The sequence below is a fragment of the Macrobrachium rosenbergii genome, chromosome 17 (genome assembly GCF_040412425.1).
Source record: "Macrobrachium rosenbergii isolate ZJJX-2024 chromosome 17, ASM4041242v1, whole genome shotgun sequence".
Lineage (NCBI taxonomy): Eukaryota > Metazoa > Arthropoda > Malacostraca > Decapoda > Palaemonidae > Macrobrachium > Macrobrachium rosenbergii.
This window is the reverse complement of record NC_089757.1, coordinates 34,154,099-34,173,264: the sequence shown is the minus strand read 5'-3', so window position 1 is coordinate 34,173,264 and position 19,166 is coordinate 34,154,099. Positions and strand designations below refer to the sequence as shown.

Here is a 19,166-nt window from a genome sequence, read left to right as displayed (position 1 = left end):
AAGCGGCTATTCGGCGATGAAAAAAAAGCTTGGAATATTTTGCTGTGGCCGTATATGTACACAAAAGCGAGTTGAACCAGCAGTTTTTGTAATCAAAGCTGTTGCTTGTAACATTCATACTGAAATATATGAACTGCATTGAATTCAGTTGAAGATAGAATTTAGGTCAAAGGCGAAGCACTGGGACCTATAAGGTCATTCAGCGCTGAAACAGAAAATTGACAGTAAAAGGTTTGAAAGGTGTAACGGAGGAAAACCTCGCAGTTGCACTATGAATCAGTTGTTAGGAGAGGGTGGAGAGTAAGATGGAAGAAAGAGAATATGAAAGGAAGTACAGTAAAAGGAACGAAAGGGGTTGCAGCTAGGGGCCGAAGACACGCTGCAAAGAACCTTAAGTAATGCATACAGTGCACCACATGAGGTGCATTGATGGCTCTACCCCTATGGGGACTGAAATATATATACAGAGATACTTTACAATTCAATAATAATATATTTTGTGACATGGCTGCTATTTGTGAAATTCAGGAATTAATCCTATAATGTACTTAGATACATAATTCTATTTAAAAAATCTTCGCGACAAGACAGCTATCTACGTATTTTAAATATAACTCTGCAGTTGAATAGTTTCTGTATGAAAATTGGCCCAGCCCCAAAAATAATACTAAATATTAATGTGAGCTTGCCTGTAACATTCATTCTGAACATGTGAACTAGAAACACAATATTAATTACAAATTCTTTGTGACGAGATATCAATTTTTGTATTTGATGCATCATATAATATAGTGTTTTCTGTACGGAAATCTCCCCATCCCTAAATTAACATTAATGTGCAGGAACAGAAATTAAATTCATAGCTTATTGTTACATAAAACATATGAAGAGAACTCATACGATTATACAAACAATGGATAGCATCGCAAACTCCTATAACATACAGTAATTTTTCATCTTCGATACTTAAACTATTACTGTTAAGGTTTAGAAGAAACAATATAAAAACAAATAAAAAATGCGCCGAAGTTTCTTCAGCGCAATCGAGTTTTCTGTACAGCCGCTACAGCGTATAATCAAGGCCACCGAAAACAGATCTATCTTTCGGTGGTCTCGATATAATGCTGTATGAGCCGCGGCCCATGAAGCTTTAACTAAGGTCCGGTGGTGGCCTGTCCTATACTGTTACCAAACCCACGATTATGGCTAACTTTAACTTTAAATAAAATAAAAACCACTGAGGCTAGAGGGCTGCAATTTGGCATGTCTGATGATTGGAGGGTGGATGGTCAACATACCAATTCACAGCCTTCTAGCCTCAGAAGTTTTTAAGATCTGTGGGCGGACGTACAGACAAAGCCGGCACAATAGTTTTTTTCTACAGAAAAATAAAATTAGGAAAATGGACATCTGATGCATAAAATTTTGGTAATCACGGAAAACATTATCAAAATATCAGAGCTTGTTTTTAACATTATTATGCTGGTTATCCGTAAACTTGATGAATACCAGCAAATGAATTGAGTCTGTTAATTTCGCAGATGCATCAAAAACAATAATAGTTGAAAATGTTGAAAGTTAAAATACAGATTTGAGAGATTTCTACAAAGCATTTTAAGTGGTCATTGGATGTGAGTGATACAGTGGAAAAATAAGAATTAAAACACAGGTCTTTAATTAACGTGACTCAACTCTGTCACAGCAATGAATATGACACTAACAGCTTTTACGGACAACAATAATAATCATAATTATTTTTACCTTCAAGGCATTACATAGCAACTGTCACGGGATCTTCATGAAAGATGCCTTCTATCGTACAGTCGGTTAAAGTTTTAGTTTTAAATAAAGTAAGGTATCAAGTCACTGCAAAGACTTGATATCTGTACTTGACTCAAATCAAAATTACAAGTTACATCTTCCACCTAAATGAAGACCATCGTTTATATTTAATATCCGGTACGTACGCATACACGCACGAGAGAGAGAGAGAGAGAGAGAGAGAGAGAGAGAGAGAGAGAGAGAGAGAGAGAGAGAGAGAGAGAGAGAGAGAGAGAGACGGGTTCTACGAAGGTAAACCAGAGGTTACCGATTACCCATATGTGAATGTCTATAATTCTGGGTTGATAAAAAACATTCCCATAATGAGCTTATAAGCAAATATAAATAGAAGATACAAATTTGCTAATCCTTTTAAAATCACTGATCGTATGTCTTTTCATCACCTTGTTCACTATTCCTGTATGGACCTCATTACTATTGACCTGGCAACTACAAATCCACCCTCTGTTGTTAAATAACTCTGCGATATTGTAAGTACTCCCTCATGACATTCTTCCTAGAATCTGTTGTAACATCAACATTACTTTTGCATAATCAAGACACAAGTCTATGAATTGTTCTTCGTGATGTTTTCCAGAGAGTTATGTTACTATAAAACTAGTTTAAATATTCCTACTTTTCTCCTCAAGTTAAGTAATGAACATCAAAAATTTTAAAAGAACACAACAGAAAAATAAACGGAAACGTATTTAAAGGAATAAAAATCTCGGGTCCAAATTTTACAAAACATTTTAGAAGTAATAATTATACAGGTAATAATTATATATTTATAATTATTATTTCAATATCCCATCAGGCTCATCTCACGTTTTTGCGCAAGATGATGAAACAAAAACAAACTTAAATGATAAGATTACATGCTCGCAAAATACGAGTATTCCAAACAATGTCTCAAAATATCAAATGTCAAAGTCAGGACATGACAGGCCCATTACTAAAATACTGATAATGAAAGAGAAAATAAAGATAATTTAAGAATCATATAAGATGACGAAATCTTGCCTTACAGCGGTACTACTGCAGTGAAAGTCTTAACATTTTAGACATGACAAGCTGGAATTGTTCTCAAGGAGCTAATTCGTTGAATTACCGGTTTTTAAACAACTACATGATCGCAAACCTTCCTACATAAATACAAAGTTATGTTCCTAAACTAATCTGCCTTGCCAAATCATTTTTAAACTGCAGTCTCCACTCTTTCAGAATCAGACATTAATAATAATAATAATATTAATAATAATAATAATAATAATAATAATAATAATAATAATAATAATAATGGAAGAAGAAGAAGAAGAAGAAGAAGAAGAAGAAGAAGAAGAAGAAGAAGAAGAAGAAGAAGAAGAAGAAGAAGAAGGAATTAAACTAAAATTAAGTTACACGAAATAAAAAATTCACGTTCAGAACGAATTTCATCGCATAAATAGTCATTATAATTTACTGTATTATCATCAAGATCATCTCTACAACTGTGACAACAAAAACAACAGCAAGAACAACTACACTAACAATAACTATTCATTATCAAAGCTCAATTCTCTTAGAAAGCACACAAAAGCAAAATTCAGTAAATTAGAGATTTACTTCCCTTGATGCTACAACCCCATCAGCTACTGGGCCACTGATATTTCATAAGCGGCCTGCAGAGCAAAGCCAGTGAATAATCCTCTCCATTCATTCGGCGACACGACAGCCATTTTTTAAACCTTTTTCTCGAAGAGTATTGGTGGCTGTCAACTTACGGGCTGCCCAAGAGCAAGAGCCAGTGTTGGCATAAGGGTAGCTTAGGTTAAAACGAAAACGATAGCTATCAAGGGACAAAGGACTGAAAGTCATAATCTAAACAAAATGACTGATTGGTTACTTTAGATTAATGTGACCTTATGCCAACACTAGTCCTTGCCCTAGGTGTGGATAAGGGTATGAAAGATATTCAGAGGTCTGGTGTGGACCTTAGAACTCTACAAAACAACAGATAGGGCAAGACAATTCTCGAAAAGCAAAACCAGGAATCAAACCGCTTATAGTCAAAAGTGTATAATTCACTAAATTAACTTTATGATCTGGTAATTATTGACGCTTGGGTGGACGGGGCGTTAAAGTGACAAAAACGTGGAAAAAGGGAGTAATTAAATTTCGTTGCTTTAAATAAGTAAAACAAGGTGAAAGATACTTATTTACTTTATTATATTTCACAATAAGATGCTAAAAGCATAGAGAGCCTCCGTAGGGGGTATATAGTGCCGTCAGTGTGCCTCGTGCGGTGCACTGTAGGCATTACTTAAGGTTCTTTGCAGCGTGCCTTCGGCCCCTAGCTGCAACCCCTTTCGTTCATTTTACCGTACCTCCTTTCATATTCTCTTTCTTCCATTTTACTTTCCACCCTCTCCTAACAATTGATTCGTAGTGCAACTGCTTTGAGGTTTTCCTCCCGTTACACCTTTTAAACTTTTACTGTCAATTTCTGTTTCAGCGCTGAATGACCTCACTGGTCTCAGTGCTTGGCTTTTAGCCTAAATTCTATATTCAGTTCAGTTTAAAACATAGAGCACAGGCGCATTGTCGAATAAATTAATGTTTTGAGGCTTTCAAATATTTTTTTATCGCCTGCGTGACAGTTCACGAGATTTCATCATGGAAAACAGAACAATGCAAGCATAATCAAAATAAAGGAAATAAAAAAATTAAATTGTTCAAGGCAGCCGGTACTTAATTGATAGTATAAATCATCACGCGAAGCCCCGACAAGTCTGAGTGTTACGACAGCGATAATAATAATAATAATAATAATAATAATAATAATAATAATAATAATAATAATAAAAACAAAAATTTAATCGAGAGGATTAAAACAAAATTTAATCCTAGATTATATATATATATATATATATATATATATATATATATATATATATATATATATATATATATATATAATGTATATATACATAAATATACATAAACACACACACACACACATATATATATATATATATATATATATATATATATATATATATATATATATATATATATGTATATATATGTATACTGACGACGTAATTTTTGTTTTCCGTCCTGTCCGTTTTTATTATTATTATTATTATTATTATTATTATTATTATTATTATTATTATTATTATTATTATTACTGTTGTTTACGAACAGTAAGGAGACACATTAACACACAACCTACACACGCAATGTCCATAATTCTACGGAATACACACATACACACATACAAGCATAAACACGCACAACGCGCACGATAAAAAAAAAATTTCTGAAATTTCAGCGCAGGCGCGCGAACACAGCTTTGGTCCCAGACAACGAATCGACGGAACCTAACCTAACCGTTCGAAGGTAAAACGTCGAGAGAAAATAGTATTATAACGACACCCTCTCCCCTCCCCCCCCTGGGGAGAAAATGCTCTACTAACAGCCCCTCCTCCCCCTCCAACCCTTCCCCCTCCTCCCCTTCCCACAACCCAACAACAACAGCATCGCAATACCCCGTAGCAGTGATAAAATACGCGTAATAAATAAAAATATATTAGGTGTAGTCATGTTTCTAGAGGAGGGGGGCCAGCGTCCCCCCTGATGGATTATGACACCGCAACGGGATAGCCTCCGACATTGTTTTTGATATACGGTGCTCAAAAAGATACGAATGAGTGGCGAATGGTTTTTCCTCTCCTCTGCTGCTTATCTCCTCTTCTGATGGCGCTAACTCAAAAAAAAAAAAAAAAAAAAAAAAAAAAAAAAAAAAAAAAAAAAAGATAGATAGATAGATATATAAATGTACAAAGAATTACAAGCTGGTAATTTGTGTTGCTCTCAGGATATGACAAAATCGGGCAGCAGGAAATGAGTGATTGTTTGATGTCGGGGGAAGAATAAATATTGTCTGATAATTCGGGAAAAATAACAAAAAGGGTTAATGGATAGATAAATAGGTGAACAGATAAATAAATTTAAAAGAATTATAAGCTGATAATTTGTGCAGCTCTTTGGATACGGCAAGACTGGCCAGCAGGAAATAACTGATTATTTGATGTCGAGGGAAAAATAAAGATTATCTTGATAATTCTGGAAAAATGGAAAATATGTTAACGAATAAATAAATAAACAAATATATATATAAAGAATTATAAGCTAATAATTTGTGTTGTTCTCTGGACATAACAAGATCGGCCAGCAAGAAATAACAGAGTATTTGATGTCAAGGGAAAATACAAATTATCTTGATAGTTCGGGAAAAATTACAAAAAAAGGTAACGAACAGATAAATAAATAAATAAATAAATAAATAAATAAATAAACAAAAGAATTATAAGCTAATAATTTGTGTTGCACTCTGGACACTACAAGATCGCCCAGCAGATGGATGCCACTCGTCAGAAAATAACAGATTGTTTGATGTAGAGGGAAAAATAAAGATTATCTTGATAATTGGGGAAAAAACAAAGTGAATGAAGAACTATCAGTAACGGATGTGTCGATGGAATCATAAAAATACGAATTTTTGTTCAGGAAAAAAAAAAAAAAACAGGGAGCAGACAGCGAAAAATAAAAATTATCTTGATAATTCTGGAAAAATTACAAAGGAGAACGAGGAACTACCAATAACGGATGTAGCAATGAAATAATTAAATTACCTAATTACCAACGAAGCAAAATACGAAAACGAAGAAAAAGAAAGAATTGAAAAATTGGACGTGAGGACCACTTTGTCGGAGGTCACTTTCTGAAGACCATATTGTGAAGACCACTCTGTGAAGGCCACTTTTTGCAGACCGCATTGCCAAGATCACTTTGTGAACACCACATCCTGAAGACCACACTGTGAAGACCACTTTCTGAAGACCACATTGCCAAGACCACTTTCTGAAGACCACTTTGTAAAGGCCACATCGTGAACACAACCTTATGAAGACAACTTGCGAAGATCACTTTGTAAAGACCACTTTACTAAGACCACTTTCTGAAGGCCACTTTGTAAAGCCCACTTTGCAAAGACCACTTTCTGAAGACCACTTTATCTCCCGGATGCAACTGAACAGGACACCTTTCGCGTTCTTGTGGCAGCAAACGGGATAAGAATCATTAATCCCAATTTCATGTTATCACAAGTGTCTGGACGACATTCATCTAAATAAAGGTAAAAAAAATATATATGATTTATAAAAATGATCGCAAGAGTAAGAAGCGCTTTCCTATTAATCTTCTCCGCTAACGAGAGAGAGAGAGAGAGAGAGAGAGAGAGAGAGAGAGAGAGAGAGAGAGAGAGAGAGAGAGAGAGAGAGATAATTAAATATGTCTCTTTTAAGAAATTAATACCCTTTGGAAATTTATTACGTAAGGAATTCCAGAAGAACATACACTAATGCAAGATTAATTTTTTTTTTTACAGTTTACAGTAAATGCATCATAAATTTTTCGAAAATGCAAAAAAGTACTTGTCAGAAACAGCTGAGTAATAATAATAATAATAATAATAATAATAATAATAATAATAATAATAATAATAATAATAATAGAATACAGTAAATGGAATTACGTTACCAACTAAACATTCATTCACATATGAAGATGTAATTATCTACTGAATGAAATTTCTACAAATTAAAACTAACTGACTAGCAACACAAAATTTCTAAGGTAAGGAATATAATGCAAATGTCTCTCTCTCTCTCTCTCTCTCTCTCTCTCTCTCTCTCTCTCTCTCTCTCTCTCTCTCTCTCTCTCAATATGTACCGTAAAATGACATTAAAAGCCAAACATTTCTCAAACGTCCATAGTAAAAAAAAAAAAACACGTATCGTATTCTCTCTTCTCTCTCTCTCTCTCTCTCTCTCTCTCTCTCTCTCTCTCTCTCTCTCTCTCTCTCAATATATACGGTAAAATGACATTAAAAGCCAAACGTTTCTCAAACTTCCATTTCTGAAAAGTATCACGTATCGCATTCTCTATCTCTCTCTCTCTCTCTCTCTCTCTCTCTCTCTCTCTCTCTCTCTCTCTCTCTCTCTCTCAATATACATGGTAAAATGACATTAAAAGCCAAACATTTCTCAAACGTCCATAATATCACGTATCGCATTCTCTAAATTTTGTATCTAGGCTACACATCAATTTGAGTTAAACATTTAGATTATGTGTAAATTATCAACGTGGAATTGAAGACGGTAAAATGCACAGTCATTCATTAAAAGAAAGTTAATGCAAGCAAGTGTCAAGCACTAGTTAAATAAATAAGATCACAGCAAAAGCAAAGAGCCAAAGTCGTCTGAAAGTTATGGGACGAATTATAGGAGCGAACAAAAGTCGATCAGCTAAAAAAAAAAAAAAAAAAAAAAAAATGGCAATAAACATGAGCATTTAAAGAGCACAAAGCGAATCAATGGACTTGAGGATCCCCAAGCAGCAAAAACAAGCACAAGCAGAAGCAACAGAAGCGTAGAGGATTACTACAAGCGCCGAAGTGGCCAATAAACTTTCGAATAAAAGGCTTCCTCTTAAATTTGACGTCGAATCTGGCGCGGTAAATTATCCCCCTTCCCCTCCCCGTGCGTGTCTATTATCATAAACAATCCCCCTTTCCCTTTCCTCCTCCCCCTCCTCTTTAAATAGAGCGCCATTAGTAGATTATGAGCGTATATCAGCGAAGTCTTCAACTTCCCTTAATTCGTGCGGTCTTCTTCTTCGCCCGAGAACCAGAGGTGAAGTCTTTATTCAACACTGAACTTTTACTCGTAAACATTCGCACTGTCACCCCCGAACGAGTTAAAAGCTTCTAAATCTCTGCTAAACACCCTCACTCTCTTCTCCTTCCTTCCTTCCCCTCCCCCACCCGATTCCCTCCATTCCCTTTCCTCCTCCTCCTCCTCTCCTTTCCTCCCTAACCCCCCATTAAATATTATCTCTCCCTACTACCACACCACAACCGCTAGTAAAGTGTAACATCGTATCTTTTGCTCCCTCCAGCACCCATTGATAATAGAAACCTTTCCGTTGTATATTTCAATTCTCTCGTGGAGGAGGAGCAGGAGGAGGAGGAGGAGGAGGAGGAGGAGGAGGAGGAGGAGGAGAATTCGGAAGCGAAGGAAAGAAGACCAGTGGAGTTAAAATTGTGTCCTCAATGAATTAAGAAAAAATATAAGAGGAAGAGAGGGAGGGGGAGGGAGGGAAGGTGGGAGGGAGGAGGAGGGGTAGCCGGGGGGAGGGGAGGGATGAGGATGCTTTATTGAATGGCGGCGGGACGAGCAGTGTGGCTTAGGTTGCTCACGATGTGTTTATTGGGTAATAAAAGTCAGGGCGATCTCACTGCCCTTAAGTTTGGCTGCTCGCAGGTGAAAAAGATACTCGGGAATCTCTCTCTCTCCCTCTCCTCTTACCCTCCCCCCTACCCCACCCCCACACCTGGCCAACTTCTGCTACTGCTACTGCTACTTCTTCAATCTGTTGTTCTTATATTTTCTGGGTGTTCTTTGATATTGTTCTTCCTTTTCTTAAATGAATATTTCACTCAGACAAGGCTATCGTGAGACCAGAGAATTATAAACCTTAATATTTGTTATTTTTCTTTTTCTTTTTTTTCTTCAGTGAATAATTTACTCAGACAAGGTAATCGTGAAACAAGAGGGGAAAAAGAGAATTATAAAACCTTAATATTTGCTATTTTTCCATTTTTCTTCCGTGAAGTTTTACTCAGACAAGGCTATCGTGAAACCAGAGAAGAATAAGAAAATTATAAACCTTAATATCTGCTATTTTTTTTTTTTTTTTTCTTCAGTGAATATTTCACTCAGATAAGGCTATCGTGAGACCAAAGGAGAATAAGCAAATTAGAAAACCTTAATACTAGCACGAATTTTTAATCGTGAACGAGAGAATTATAAAAAGTCAACAGAATTTCGCGAGAGTAATTTTTAAGTATCTGTCTAAAATTAATGTTTCAGTCAGTTTCCGAAAGAACAGGTAATGTACACAAGCAAAAATTAAGAACTTTAACTTCCACACAAAACAAAACAAAAACGCGAATAGAATTCTAATAAAACTAAGAACGCAAAAGCTCCACCAGCAAATGACGAAAGCATAAATTAACTACAGTAATATAAAAAAAAAAAATTAATAAAAGGACGAAAAAAAAACGTTTCTTGTCAAATGCAGTCTTCACCTAATAAAATCAAGAATGCATAAATAACTATAAATAAAACAAAAATCCATAGAAAATTTGTTCTTGTCAAATCCAGTCTTCACCTAAAAAAAATCAAGACTGCAAAACCTCCTACCTTAAAAAAGTAAAGTATAAATAAATAACATACATAAAATGATTAAACATCCATAAAAAAGTGTTTTTTCTTAATTCCAGTCTTCACCTGATAAAATCAAGAATGCTAAAGCTCCAACTTTAAAAAAGTAAAGTATAAATCAAGAATATATATAAAATGAACAAATATCTACAAAAAAGAATGTTTCTTAAGCATAAATAAGTAATATAAAAAAGGAATAAGTAAGCATCCATAAATTTTTTTTTCTTGTTAAATCCAGTCATCTGATAAAATTAAGAATATAAAAGCTCCCACCTTACAAAATAAAGTATAAATAAATATACATAAGATGCACAAACATCCCCCAGCCGCCCAAAAAATGTTTCCAGTCAAATCCAGTCTTTCCATCATTTTTCCCGTCCCGTCAAAGTCAGCCAAAAGCTCCCAAATCAAGTAAAAATAAATAATATAAATAAAAAGCACAAACATCCCCTCCCCCCCAAAAAAAATGTTTCCTGTCAAATCCAGTCTTTCCATCATTTTTCCCGTCCCGTCAAAGTCAAGGCAGGCGTTCCCTTATCACTCCCCCCACCAAAACCCCCCAACATCCCCGTCACCGTACGTAGAGCAGTAGTAGCAGCAAGTGATCGCCCTCAGTGGCATTCTCAAAATCTTACAGGTGTCTCTTTACACTCCTTCCCTACCCCCTTCCCCATCCCCCCTCCCAACTCCCCCTCCACGACGATATCACACACACCATCTGCATTCAACCGGACAGGAATGGCCCGTAAAAGTGAGTGCTTTGACGATAAACTCCGTCCCGGGAGGAGGAGGAGGAGGTGGGGAGGAGAGGAGAGCGACCTTCGGCGGGACCCTTCCCCGGAGGAGGATGGGGCAGGCCGGCCACCCCGGGATACAGAAGCCGTATGGGGAAGGTAGGGGTCGGGGGGGGAGCGGGAAGAGGAGAAGTGGAAAAAGGTTAAGGAATTATTCCCTGATATTTCAAGTCCTGAATCGGTTCCTTATTACAGGCGGTATTTAACCCCCCACCCCCGGTGGCTATCCAAGGTCATATTTCCCTGGAGAGAGTTTCTTGAAAATCAATAAACAATGTCCTTTTCTAAGAAGAATTCAAAGTGAATCATTAAGGGAAAGTCCGTAAAAAAAAAAAACATTAGACAAATATGGACGTAGGTGGGAGTGGGGTACTGGGAGAGAATGCAACCCCTACCTAACCCGTACACACACAAACACACACACACAAACAAACACAAACGCTCCGTGCTGGGACCCCAAACCTGGTTCGCTCATAGTTTAAGTGGGCCATTCAAGGTCGTAAAGACGCTCGTTGGAGTTACTTGATGGTCTCTTTTACAACTCGCCGGGGCGAGGAGGAGGCTGCTGGCACAGCTTGGAGGAATTTTAGCAGATAGCTGCTGGTAGTATTGGTGGTGGTGGTAGTAGTAGCAATAGTGGAGGTTCATTGAGGAGAAAGTGGTTTTATGAATGAACTTTTGCCGAGGGTGGGGTGGGGAAAGGGAGAAGGAGGAAAGATGAGTATTGGGGGATATAAAGGTCCGAAGAGTGATGGGGGAGAAGGAGGAAAGATGAGTATGGGGGGGAGGCGATATAAAGGTCCAAATTATAATGGGGGGAGAGGGAGGAAAGATGAGTATTGGGGGTGGATATAAAGGTCCAAAGAGTAATGGGGAATGGGGGATGTGTGTAAGAGGGAGAAGGAAAGGTGGGGAGGGGGAGTTTGAGAAAGGTAGGATTCGTAGTAGTATCGTCCCGCAGAGGGGGGCGGGAGGGGGCGGCAGAATGAGTGGGGTTAGAGTTATGTGAAATTGGAAGGGGGGCGTGGCTTGGGGGTATGGAAATAGTGGCACAATCGTAGTAAAGTGGAAGTAGTAAGTTAGAGAAGAAGAGGAAAAAAAGAGAGGCATTGAGAGAGAGGAAGAAGAGGAAGTTAAAATCATTATTCAGGTGTTTTGGAAATTATTGTCCTTCTTGCGAGGGAGTAAAGACAAGGGATTAGATTTTATGGTTTTTATGACAAAATAATTGTGTCACAGGGCATATGTGATGACGTTGCGGACTGTAGGAAAAAATAATGATACAGAGTAAACGATGAGAGAAATTTTGAAATTGAGAGAGAGAGAGAGAGAGAGAGAGAGAGAGAGAGAGAGAGAGAGAGAGAGAGAGAGAGAGAGAGAGAGAGAGAGATGTTACAGAATGTATATAAAAATAATGATACAGAGTAAAGGATGAAAGAAATTTTGCACCTGAGAGAGAGAGAGAGAGAGAGAGAGAGAGAGAGAGAGAGAGAGAGAGAGAGAGAGAGAGAGTTACAGGATAAAAGTGATGACGTTACAGAATGTAGGAAAAATTAATGATACAGAGTAAATTTTGCACTTAGGGAGAGAGAGAGAGAGAGAGAGAGAGAGAGAGAGAGAGAGAGAGAGAGAGAGAGAGAGAGAGAGAGAGAGAGAGAGTGTGCGTTACAGGATAAAAGTGATGACGTTACAGAATGTAGGAAAAATATTGATACAGAGTAAACGATGAGAGACATTTTGCACACGAGAGAGAGAGAGAGAGAGAGAGAGAGAGAGAGAGAGAGAGAGAGAGAGAGAGAGAGAGAGAGAGAGAGAGAGAGAAATCTTTGTAGAAGACATGATAATTTATGCACCAAAAGAAGAATGAAAGACATGCTTGGTTTGAAAATTTAAAGAAAAAACAGCAATCAACAAATTCTTATAAATATATATAATATATGCAAGCAACGAATGAATAATAAAATGGAAAGGCGAAGAGAAAATAAAAATAAAAGATCGAAGAATTATTAGAAGCTGCAACTTTGATGAGAAAGAGAAAGAGAAAATCATAAATGAGAGAAATATGGCATTTTAAAAATACTTTTGCAAAATTGTAGATTAAGAAAATATGACACTTTAAAAATTCTTTTGCAAATTATCGTTACGTGAACTGAATTACGAAATACTATCAAAAATGGCAAGAGGAAATGTTGGTAAATACCATGACTATGAGAAATAATGTAAGAGAATGAGTTAGACTTTGGGATAAATAATGTAAGAGAATGAGTTACACTTTGGAATAAATAATGTAAGAGAGTGAGTAAGACGTTGGAATAAATAATGTAAGAAAATGAGTTAGACTTTGCAATAAATAATGTAAGAGAATGAATTAGACTTTGATTCTGGAATATATAATGTAAGATAATGAGTTACACTTTGGAATAAATAATGTAAGATAATAAGTTAGACCTTGGAATAAATAATGTAAGAGAATGAGTTACACTTTGGAATAAATAATGTAAGAGAATAAGTTAGACTTTGGAATAAATAATGTAAGAGAATGAGTAAGACTTTTGAATAAATAACGTAAGAGAGTGAGTAAGACTTTGGAATAAATAATGCAAGAGAATGAATTAGACTCTGGAAAAAATAAGGATAAGATTAAAAAAAGGAGAAATAACACGAGATAGGTTGCTGGCAGTAAAAAATTAGTCAAAAAGATAAAAATCGCGTAATAAAAGACATCTTGCTAAATTATTCAAGGCGTCATACGCTGAGAAAATACACACAAAAAAGCTTTAAAACCAAACAATATAAAATCTTGAGCCTATAGCAAAACTTTCATATAAATAAATGCAACAAAAGAAATATGAATCTGTAATGACGATGAGAATCTATGAACAGCTCTGAACACGTGTCCGCAACAGAGAGAGAGAGAGAGAGAGAGAGAGAGAGAGAGAGAGAGAGAGAGAGAGAGAGAGAGAGAGATCGTCTCACAGATAAAGTTGTTGGGAAACGAGCTGAGATAATGACAAACTCGTGACGTTGGAGATATTCTTGCAAAACGATAAGGACGCAGACTGGCTAACGAGAGAGAGAGAGAGAGAGAGAGAGAGAGAGAGAGAGAGAGAGAGAGAGAGAGAGAGAGAGAGATATTCGGCCAATCCGTACCATGAAAATATTCACAGGACGATAAGAATGTCACCACAAAACATACTTGGAGACATAATTAACTGATATGAGAGGGACAGATCATAAACTGGTGCTAAAGCAGATCACAGATATGACAAAAGATGTGAGAGAGAGAGAGAGAGAGAGAGAGAGAGAGAGAGAGAGAGAGAGAGAGAGAGAGAGAGAGAGAGAGAGAGAGAGGGAAGAGGGTGGGGAGGGGAGCACCTTACTGAGCCTTTCATTGGCGGCCATTTTGGGTAGTTTATGGGAGCCGAGAGAGGCAATATTACGGTGAGTGTGTGTGTGTGTGTGTGTGTGTGCGTTCGTGAGGCAGACGACGGCTGGTCCCGAGATGGGGGGGGGAGCCCAGCTCCCCCATTCCCATATTCCCCCTTCTCCCCTCCTCCCACCTCAATTCACGCGGCATATGCTTTAAATGTACGTTTACCTCTGCTAAGAGATTTTTTTTTTAAGAGACTGGGCAACACTACCGTGACCACGGTCAGGGGGCAAGGTGGGGGATGTGCCAGGGGTAGGGGGTAGGGGGAGAGGGGGTTGGAACAAGTGGGTCAACAATCACCAAAGGCAGTCGGGTCGAGTTATGAGCATCAGACCCAATATCTTGGGGTAAATGTCGCGAGTTGGTGGTGTCTCGCCACATCGTATAACTTTCCCCCGGCGGGATCCTTTTGCCCCTACCTCTTCTTACCCCCTCCCCCTCCCCTTACAATGACACCACCTACCTCTTCTCTCTCTCTCTCTCTCTCTCTCTCTCTCTCCCCGTCCGACGTCCCGCCACCCAGCAGGTATGATACGACGGGGATACTTTATTTTATCGTAAATTGCAAAGGTGTTGATTGGAGTGCTGGTGGTGGTGGTAGTGGTGGTAGGAGGCTCTGCTGACGATATTTATGAAGTGACTGCAAAGTTATGAACCTCAGGAGAACCTGAATTACCATTGTTAAGGCGGGCGATTCGTTTATCAGAGTATAAAATGACAAATGAATTTGCCAAGCGGTGGGGGTGGGGGTGGAGGGTAGGGGCAGGGGCGTGGGGGGGTAGGGAGAGAAAGGGCCTTCAAACAACGTGAGGGACAAATTTCACCACAACGATTTTCTTTGCTTTGGTCTGAGGTTTTTTTTAATGGTTTATGAGGGGCAGAGGAGAGAGAGAGAGAGAGAGAGAAAGAGAGAATGTTGGGGGGTGGGGGGGGCGGTTGTGATTCAATGAACGTAAGGGAATCCCCTTGACCCTGACCTAGTTTTTGCTGCTGTACTCTTGACGCACATTCTAAGGCGGAGATTATACTCTCTGTATTTATAGTGTCATGATTTATAATTATAATTATCATTATAATCACAATCATACTTACGTACGCATGCATGTATCTATCTATCTATCTTTCTACATATACATATATACATATGCATATATATACATATATACATTACATATATATATATATATATATATATATATATATATATATATATATATATATATATATATACATATATATATATATATATATATATATATATATATATATATATATATATATATATATATATATCATTCTTGGCTGGACGGGTTCTCAGGGGCAAGAAGAAAGTAATATTTTAAGTTATCACTTATTTCGTTTATAAGACTAAAATGAATTACTAAAAAAGTAATATATACAGTTTTCATTCATTCCATAATTTAATGAAATTAAAATGACCTTATTAGAAAAACGCTTTTGCCAACCTTCAGCAAAATACAAACAGCCAAAGCTAAGGAGAGTAAATTCACTGCTCGAAGGCACATGAACATAAAGTGAGTTGCAGCAATAACAGCAAATAGCAGCAACGGGAACAGCAACAGCAACACCTGTAGACCAAAACATGGAGGAGGTGGAGGAGGAGGAGGAGGAGGAGGTGGAGGAGGAGGAGGAGGAGGAATACATTACAATCTTGGCAGCTTCGAGGGGCCTCCTAACAAATAGTCTCTGAAGAATTGACACATATACAACCCTCCAGAGGGTTGTTTATGGGCAGCACCGATAGATATATGTTATCTAACTGCACAAAAGTCTTCGATTACATTCCACAGTCAGTTCCTCCTTCCAGCAGCATCTAATCATATTTCATATGGGAAGCGACACACCGGTGGAACTAGGGATCGAACTCCCCAGGGAGGAAAATCGTCTGCCAACGGAGCTTCTGAAGGGTTTTACTCATTCATGCATGATTAATGAGACGAGGAGAGACACCTGGTCAAATCTTGCGGTGATTGCGGGGTGTTCAGGAGGTAGCCTGAAGAAGATGTTACCCCATTCATGCCTCGGTGCAAACAAACATTGGTGTCGAATGAAAGACGCGAGAACTTGGTCGTAAATATGGCAGAGTTGATTGATAATTGAGAAGAAAATTAAACTTTCAAGTATTAGGACAACATCAGGTGGAACCTTCGTCTTTACTTAATTCTACATGTATAAAATAAAATAATCTCCGAATATATTTCACAAAAATCAATATAATCTTCAAGTGACATACCCAAAGCGAGCAAACAAGGTTTAACAAAGAAAATCAGAAAATACAAAAAAACAAGACAAAGAGAAAACATACATTCCCTACTTGTATCGATTTTTGTAATCACATTCCACATAATTACAGTAAAACTCGTCCTAAGAAAATTTATCCTTCTTATGCTGTCTACTTACATTAGCACGGATTATGACTGTTTCTGAATTTCATATATAGGAAAGTAGAAAATTTTCTAAGGCCTTGCGTAGCAGAAAAGAAAAGTCTGTACAAAAATATCAGTAAACTGTATAAAAGCTAGTGATAAATCAGCACTGAAAAACCTATGGAAATTATACAAAGAACGTTCAGCATATAGCATACACCATATTTGGCAAAGTATACAAAGCAATAATAATAATAATAATAATAATAATAATAATAATAATAATAATAATAATAATACCTTTAAATTAGCAAATGGTTCTGTAAACTACTTTTAGAATACTCAAACTAGCCACACTTTTGACTATATCTGAGGATAAAATAGTCTTCTCTACCGAAAAATGATCTAATTGGCTCACTGGACCTACAACTAGGAAAACATATTCGTACTGATACACTGTAAGAGGAATTCAGATCTCTGCACTGGCCGACCTTTGCGTAAGAGATATGAACCGGCCATTATTATCACAAGTGTCAGTCATCATTGGAAAATGAGAGAGTATTGAGAACCAGCTTTTAGAATCTTTCACTGCGGTGCCTACATCATTGAAGAGACGGAGGATAATAGTTATTGTTTATCATCCACTACCGTTAACTACGCAATTATAAAACTCCAATTTCCGCATTCTTGTTGGCCCCGTAGGGGGGGTAGCGCCGTCAGTGCACCTCACGCGCGGTGCACTGTAGGCATTACTTAAGGTTCTTTGCAGTGTCCCTTCGGTCCCTAGCTGCAACCCCTTTCATTCCTTTTACTGTACCTCCATTCATATTCTCTCTCTTCCACCTTACTCTCCATCCTCTTCTAACAATTATTTCATAGTGCAATTACGAGGTATTCGTCATAATTATGTAACCTTTTACTCTAAATTTTCCTTTCAGCGCTGAATGACCTCATAGCTCCCAGTGCTAGGCCTTCGGTCTAAATTGTATATTCTGTATTCTTGTTGGAGAAGGAGTATAGCTTATTGAAAAAAAAAAGAATGCTATGAGTTAGGCGGCCAAACTGAAGTTATCGGTCTTGAATATTAATGACGCATATAAAAAAGAAAGTATCTTTAGGTCATATAAAGGTTTATATGCGAAATAATAAACTTGGCCAAACAGTCATATAATTCCAGAAAAACTGGATTCTAGAAAAAGTGAATTTAAGAAAACAAAGGATAAATCAATTATATAACAAAGGACAGAGCTCACGTGAAATCGGAAGAAAACTCAGACCTTAGAAAGGAAATGGAATACATGATCCGGAATAACGAGAAAAAAAGAAACAAAATAACTATTCTTGCCGTGGATATCGCGTCGTCATAAATATTTCAACGGGTCGGGTATTCTGCCCTAAAATGGAAGACAGTAGTATCAGCAAAAATACAAAACTGAGAAAAATGATAGACACTGCAGTTTTCTCTCGCCTTACTACTGACTTTACAGATACTGCAAATGGGACCCCCCTAAATACTCGTGGAAAGCATTGAAGACTCATTCTGAAACTGCAGTAAATTGTGTATTAGTGTTTCACGACCCCAGTAGGTGGCATATCTCAATTTCGAAAATTTTACAGATGGTGCAGTTTTCCATTTTAGGGCAGTACTGGCGAGGGTATTTAGGCCCAGTCTCTTTGCCGAAAAATACGGAGAGGTTCGTCGGTATAGCCGCTTTGTGCGCACGATAAAAAGAACGAAGGCCTATGCAAATGTAACAGCTTGCCTGCCAAATTAATTACGAAAATTAAAAACAAGATTTAATAAGGACAATGTCTTTAAACCCGCTTCGAAACTATAACGGATCACAATGATTAAAGACTTCCTTTTGTTACTCTTTCAAAATTTGAACACCAAATTCTTTGGAAGCTTGAATTTTCAGGCAATGACCCCTGTGGGCTTGTTCTATATGAATTGGGTTCAACATCAAAATAATAATAATAATAATAATAATAATAATAATAATAATAATAATAATAATAATAATAATAATAATAATAAGGCAATGACCCCTGTGGGCTTGCTCCTTTTGAATAAGGTTCATCGTCTAAAGAATAATAATAATAATAATAATAATAATAATAATAATAATAATAATAATAATAATAATAATAATATTATTATTATTATTATTGAGGCAATGAATGACACCTGTGGGCTTGCTCCATATGAATAGGGTTCATCATCTAAATAATAATAATAATAATAATAATAATAATAATAATAATAATAATACATGGAGTAATAACTATTAAACCAATACACACAAACGCCATACTCTACGTATGCATGCATGTATTTATAGCGTATTTTCAAAATAATTATTGAAGCATGCAATAAAATTTCAAATAAAACCGCCGATGT

At 37.0% G+C, this 19,166-nt stretch overlaps 1 protein-coding gene and 1 long non-coding RNA gene across 10 annotated transcripts in view; one reads left to right on the top strand and one right to left on the bottom strand.

The window, feature by feature from the left end:
• LOC136847847 (homeotic protein ultrabithorax-like) overlaps window positions 1-19,166 on the bottom strand; it is a 1,187,590-nt gene that overhangs the window by 285,143 nt on the left and 883,281 nt on the right. The window lies entirely within an intron of this gene.
• The window catches only part of LOC136847850 (uncharacterized), a 154,494-nt gene that overhangs the window by 51,712 nt on the left and 83,616 nt on the right, over window positions 1-19,166 (top strand). The window lies entirely within an intron of this gene.